At 31.1% G+C, this 6,081-nt stretch overlaps 1 long non-coding RNA gene across 1 annotated transcript; it reads right to left on the bottom strand.

Moving 5' to 3' along the window:
- Window positions 1-485: 485 nt before the first annotated feature.
- On the bottom strand, window positions 486-5,956 carry LOC143900002 (uncharacterized). Its single transcript, XR_013257661.1, has 2 exons — window positions 4,554-5,956; window positions 486-4,482 (listed from the first exon to the last, which is right to left on the bottom strand). It is a non-coding gene; the product is annotated as an uncharacterized LOC143900002 (long non-coding RNA).
- Window positions 5,957-6,081: the final 125 nt, after the last annotated feature.

Below are 6,081 nucleotides of genomic sequence, written 5' to 3'. Positions count from 1 at the left end.
ATACTTTTTGGGACTTATGAAATTTTGCAGAACTCCGGCGAGAACTGCCGATTTTTGAAAAAAAAAAAAAAATTTTTTGGGATTTATGAAATTTTGCAGAACTCCGGCGACAACTGCCGATTTTTAAAAAAAAAAAAAAAAACTTTTTGGGACTTATGAAATTTTGCAGAACTCCGGCGAGAACTGCCGATTTTTGAAAAAAAAAAAAAAAAATACTTTTTGGGACTTATGAAATTTTGCAGAACTCCGGCGAAAACTGCCGATTTTTGAAAAAAAAAAATACTTTTTGGGACTTATGAAATTTTGCAGAACTCCGGCGAAAACTGCCAATTATTAAAAAAAAAAAGAAGAAAAAAATACTTTTTGGGACTTATGAAATTTTGCAGAACTCCGGCGAGAACTGCCGATTTTTGAAAAAAAAAAAAAAAAATTTTTTGGGAACTTAGGAATTTTTAAGAACTCCGGCGAGAATTGCCGATTATTGAAAAAAAAAAATACTTTTTGGGACTTATGAAATTTTGCAGAACTCCGGCGAGAACTGCCGATTTTTGAAAAAAAAAAAAAAATACTTTTTGGGACTTATGAAATTTTGCAGAACTCCGGCGAGAACTGCCGATTTAAAAAAAAAAAAAAAAAAATTTTTTGGGACTTATGAAATTTTGCAGAACTCCGGCGAAAACTGCCAATTTTAAAAAAAAAAAATACTTTTTGGGACTTATGAAATTTTGCAGAACTCCGGCGAGAACTGCCGATTTTTGAAAAAAAAAAAAATACTTTTTGGGACTTATGAAATTTTGCAGAACTCCGGCGAGAACTGCCGATTTTTGAAAAAAAAAAAATTTTTTTTGGGACTTAGAAAATTTTGCAGAACTCCGGCGAGAACTGCCGATTTTTGAAAAAAAAAAAATACTTTTTGGGACTTATGAAATTTTGCAGAACTCCGGCGAGAACTGCCGATTTAAAAAAAAAAAAAAAAAAAAAATACTTTTTGGGACTTATGAAATTTTGCAGAACTCCGGCGAAAACTGCCGATTTTTGAAAAAAAAAAAAAAAAAAAATACTTTTTGGGACTTATGAAATTTTGCAGAACTCCGGCGAGAACTGCCGATTTTTGAAAAAAAAAAAAAATATTTTTTGGGACTTATGAAATTTTGCAGAACTCCGGCGAAAACTGCCGATTTTTGAAAAAAAAAGAAAAATATATTTTTTGGGACATAGGAAATTTTGCAGAACTCCGGCAAGAACTGCCGATTTTTGAAAAAAAAAAAAATATATATATATATATATCTATATTTTTTGGAACTTAGGAAATTTTGCAGAACTCCGGCGAGAACTGCCGATTTTTGAAAAAAAAAATATATAGATATATATTTTTTGAGACTTAGAAAATTTTGCAGAACTCCGGCGAGAACTGCCGATTTTTGAAAAAAAAAAAAAAATATTTTTTGTGATTTAAAAAATTTTGCAGAACTCCGGCGAGAACTGCCGATTTAAAAAAAAGAAAAAAAAAAAAATTTTGGGACTTAGGAAATTTTGCAGAACTCCGGCGAGAAATGCCGAATTTTGAAAAAAAAAAATATATTTTTTTTGTGACTTAGGAAATTTTGCAGAACTCCGGCGAGAACTGCCGATTTTTGAAAAAAAAAGAAAAAAAAATATTTTTTGGGATTTAGGAAATTTTGCAGAACTCCGGCGAGAACTGCCAATTTTTGAAAAAAAAAAAATACTTTTTGGGACTTATGAAATTTTGCAGAACTCCGGCGAGAACTGCCAATTTTTGAAAAAGAAGAAAAAATAAATATTTTTTGGGACTTATGAAATTTTGCAGAACCCCGGCGAAAACTGCCGATTTTTGAAAAAAAAAATACTTTTTGGGACTTATGAAATTTTGCAGAACTCCGGCGAGAACTGCCGATTTAAAAAAAAAAAAAAAATTACTTTTTGGGACTTATGAAATTTTGCAGAACTCCGGCGAGAACTGCCGATTTTTGAAAAAAAAAAAAAATACTCTTTGGGATTTATAAAATTTTGCAGAATTCCGGCGAAAACTGCCGATTTAAAAAATAAAAAATAAAAAAAGATACTTTTTGGAACTTATGAAATTTTGCACAACTCCGGCGAGAACTGCCGATTTTTGAAAAAAAAAATACTTTTTGGGACTTATAAAATTTTGCAAAACTCCGGCGAGAACTGCCGATTTTTGAAAAAAAAAAAAAACTTTTTGGGACTTATGAAATTTTGCAGAACTCCAGCGAGAACTGCCGATTTAAAAAAAAAAAAAAATATTTTTGGGAGATATGAAATTTTGCAGAACTCCGGCGAGAACTGCCGATTTTTGAAAAAAAAAAAATACTTTTTGGGACTTATGAAATTTTGCAGAACTCCGGCGAAAACTGCCGATTATAAAAAAAAGAAAAAAAAAACTACTTTTTGGGATTATGAAATTTTGCAGAACTCCGGCGAAAACTGCCGATTTTTGAAAAAAAAAATACTTTTTGGGACTTATGAAATTTTGCAGAACTCCGGCGAGAACTGCCGATTTAAAAAAAAAAAAAAAAATACTTTTTGGAACTTATGAAATTTTGCAGAACCCCGGCGAAAACTGCCGATTAAAAAAAAAAAAAAAAAATACTTTTTGGGACTTATGAAATTTGGCAGAACTCCGGCGAGAACTGCCGATTTAAAAAAAACAAAAAAAAATACTTTTTGGGATTATGAAATTTTGCAGAACTCCGGCGAGAACTGCCGATTTTTGAAAAAAAAATACTTTTTGGGACTTATGAAATTTTGCAGAACTCCGGCGAGAACTGCCGATTTTTGAAAAAAAAAAAAAAAATACTTTTTAGGACTTTTGAAATTTTGCAGAACTGGGGCGAGAACTGCCAATTTTTGAAAAAAAAAATACTTTTTGGGACTTATGAAATTTTGCAGAACTTCGGCGAGAACGGCCGATTTAAAAAAAAAAAAAAAATACTTTTTGGGACTTACGAAATTTTGCAGAACTCCGGCGAGAACTGCCGATTTTTGAAAAAAAAAAAAAAACTTTTTGGGACTTATAAAATTTTGCAGAACTCCGGCGAGAACTGCCGATTTTTGAAAAAAAAAAAATACTTTTTGGGACTTATAAAATTTTGCAGAACTCCGGCGAGAACTGCCGATTTAAAAAAAAAAAAAAAAATACTTTTTGGGACTTATGAAATTTTGCAGAACTCCGGCGAGAACTGCCGATTTTTGAAAAAAAAAAAATACTTTTTGGGATTTATAAAATTTTGCAGAACTCCGGCGAAAACTGCCGATTTAAAAAATAAAAAATAAAAAAAAATACTTTTTGGAACTTATGAAATTTTGCACAACTCCGGCGAGAACTGCCGATTTTTGAAAAAAAAAAATACTTTTTGGGACTTATGAAATTTTGCAGAACTCCGGCGAGAACTGCCGATTTAAAAAAAAAAAAAATACTTTTTGGGACTTATGAAATTTTGCAGAACTCCGGCGAGAACTGCCGATTTAAAAAAAAAAAAAAAAAATACTTTTTGGGAGATATGAAATTTTGCAGAACTCCGGCGAGAACTGCCGATTTTTGAAAAAAAAAATACTTTTTGGGACATATGAAATTTTGCAGAACTCCGGCGAAAACTGCCGATTAAAAAAAAAAAAAAAAAATATTTTTTGGGATTATGAAATTTTGCAGAACTCCGGCGAGAACTGCCGATTTTTGAAAAAAAAAATACTTTTTGGGACTTATGAAATTTTGCAAAACTCCGGCGAGAACTGCCGATTTTTGAAAAAAAAAATACTTTTTGGAACTTATGAAATTTTGCAGAACCCCGGCGAAAACTGCCGATTAAAAAAAAAAAAAAAAATACTTTTTGGGACTTATGAAATTTTGCAGAACTCCGGCGAGAACTGCCGATTAAAAAAAAAAAAAAAAATACTTTTTGGGACTTATGAAATTTTGCAGAACTCCGGCGAGAACTGCCGATTTTTGAAAAAAAAAAATACTTTTTGGGACTTATGAAATTTTGCAGAACTCCGGCGAGAACTGCCGATTTTTGAAAAAAAGAAAAAAAAAATTTTGGGACTTAGGAAATTTTGCAGAATTCCGGCGAGAACTGCCGATTTTTGAAAAAGAAAAAAAATACTTTTGGGGACTTATGAAATTTTGCAGAACTCCGGCGAGAACTGCCGATTAAAAAGAAAAAAAAAATACTTTTTGGGACTTACGAAATTTTGCAGAACTCCGGCGAGAACTGCCGTTTTTTTAAAAAAAAAAAAAAAAAAACTTTTTGGGACTTATGAAATTTTGCAGAACTTTTGCGAGAACTGCCAATTTTTAAAAAAAAAATACTTTTTGGGACTTATGAAATTTTGCAGAACTTCGGCGAGAACTGCCGATTTTTGATAAAAAAAAAAATACTTTTTGGGACTTATGAAATTTTGCAGAACTCCGGCGAGAACTGCCGATTTTGAAAAAAAAAAAAACTTTTTGGGACTTATGAAATTTTGCAGAACTCCGGCGAGAACTGCCGATTTTTAAAAAAAAAAAAAAATACTTTTTGGGACTTATGAAATTTTGCAGAACTCCGGCGAGAACTGCCGATTTAAAAAAAAAAAAAAATACTTTTTGGGACTTATGAAATTTTGCAGAACTCCGGCGAGAACTGCCGATTTTTGAAAAAAAAAAAAATACTTTTTGGGACTTATGAAATTTTGCAGAACTCCGGCGAGAACTGCCGATTTTTGAAAAAAAAAAAAAATACTTTTTGGGACTTATAAAATTTTGCAGAACTTCGGCGAGAACTGCCGATTTTGGAAAAAAAAAACTTTTTGGGACTTATGAAATTTTGCAGAACTCCGGCGAGAACTGCCGATTTTTGAAAAAAAAAAAATATTTTTTGGGACTTAGGAAATTTTGCAGAACTCCGGCGAGAACTGCCAATTTTTGAAAAAAAAAATAAAATAAAAAATATTTTTGGGACTTAGGAAATTTTGCAGAACTCCGGCGAGAACTGCCGATTTTTGAAAAAAAAAAAAAAAAAAAAAAAATTTTTGGGACTTAGGAAATTTTGCAGAACTCCGGCGAGAACTGCCGATTTAAAAAAAAAAAAAAAAAAAAATTTTTGGGACTTATGAAATTTTGCAGAACTCCGGCGAGAACTGCCGATTTTTGAAAAAAAAAAAAATATTTTTTGTGATTTAAAAAATTTTGCAGAACTCCGGCGAGAACTGCCGATTTAAAAAAAAGAAAAAAAAAAAAAAATTTTGTTACTTAGGAAATTTTGCAGAACTCCGGCGAGAACTGCCGATTTTTGAAAAAAACAGAAAAAAAAATATTTTTTGGGACTTAGGAAATTTTGCAGAACTCCGGCGAGAACTGCCGATTTAAAAAAAAAAAAAAAAAAAAAAAAAATTTTTTGGGACTTAGGAAATTTTGCAGAACTCCGGCGAGAACTGCCGATTTAAAAAAAAAAAAAAAAAAAATTTTTGGGACTTAGGAAATTTTGCAGAACTCCGGCGAGAACTGCCGATTTTTGAAAAAAAAAAAAAAATATTTTTTGGGACTTAGGAAATTTTGCAGAACTCCGGCGAGAACTGCCGATTTAAAAAAAAAAAAAGAAAAAAAAAATTTTTGGGACTTAGGAAATTTTGCAGAACTCCGGCGAGAACTGCCGATTTTTGAAAAAAAAAAATAAAAAAAAATAAATATTTTTTGGGACTTAGAAAATTTTGCAGAACTCCGGCGAGAACTGCCGATTTTTTGAAAAAAAAAAAAAAATATTATTTGGGACTTAGGAAATTTTGCAGAACTCCGGCGAAAACTGCCAATTTTTGTAAAAAAAAAAAAAAAAAAAAATTGGGACTTAGGAAATTTTGCAGAACTCCGGCGAGAACTGCCGATTTAAAAAAAAAAAAAAAAAAAAAAAATTTTTGGGAATTAGGAAATTTTGAAAAAATCCGGAAAAAACTGCCAATTTTTAAAAAAAAAAAAATATTTTTTGGGACTTATGAAATTTTGCAGAACTCCGGCGAGAACTGCCGATTTTTGAAAAAAAAAAAAAAATATATTTTTTGGGACTTAGG

Source organism: Temnothorax americanus, unplaced genomic scaffold, assembly GCF_048541705.1.
Source record: "Temnothorax americanus isolate GAGA-0224 unplaced genomic scaffold, ASM4854170v1 Scaffold291, whole genome shotgun sequence".
In the NCBI taxonomy this organism is placed as follows: Eukaryota; Metazoa; Arthropoda; class Insecta; order Hymenoptera; family Formicidae; genus Temnothorax; species Temnothorax americanus.
Note: the sequence above shows the minus strand (reverse complement) of the source record. Positions and strands in the feature narration are given on the sequence as shown.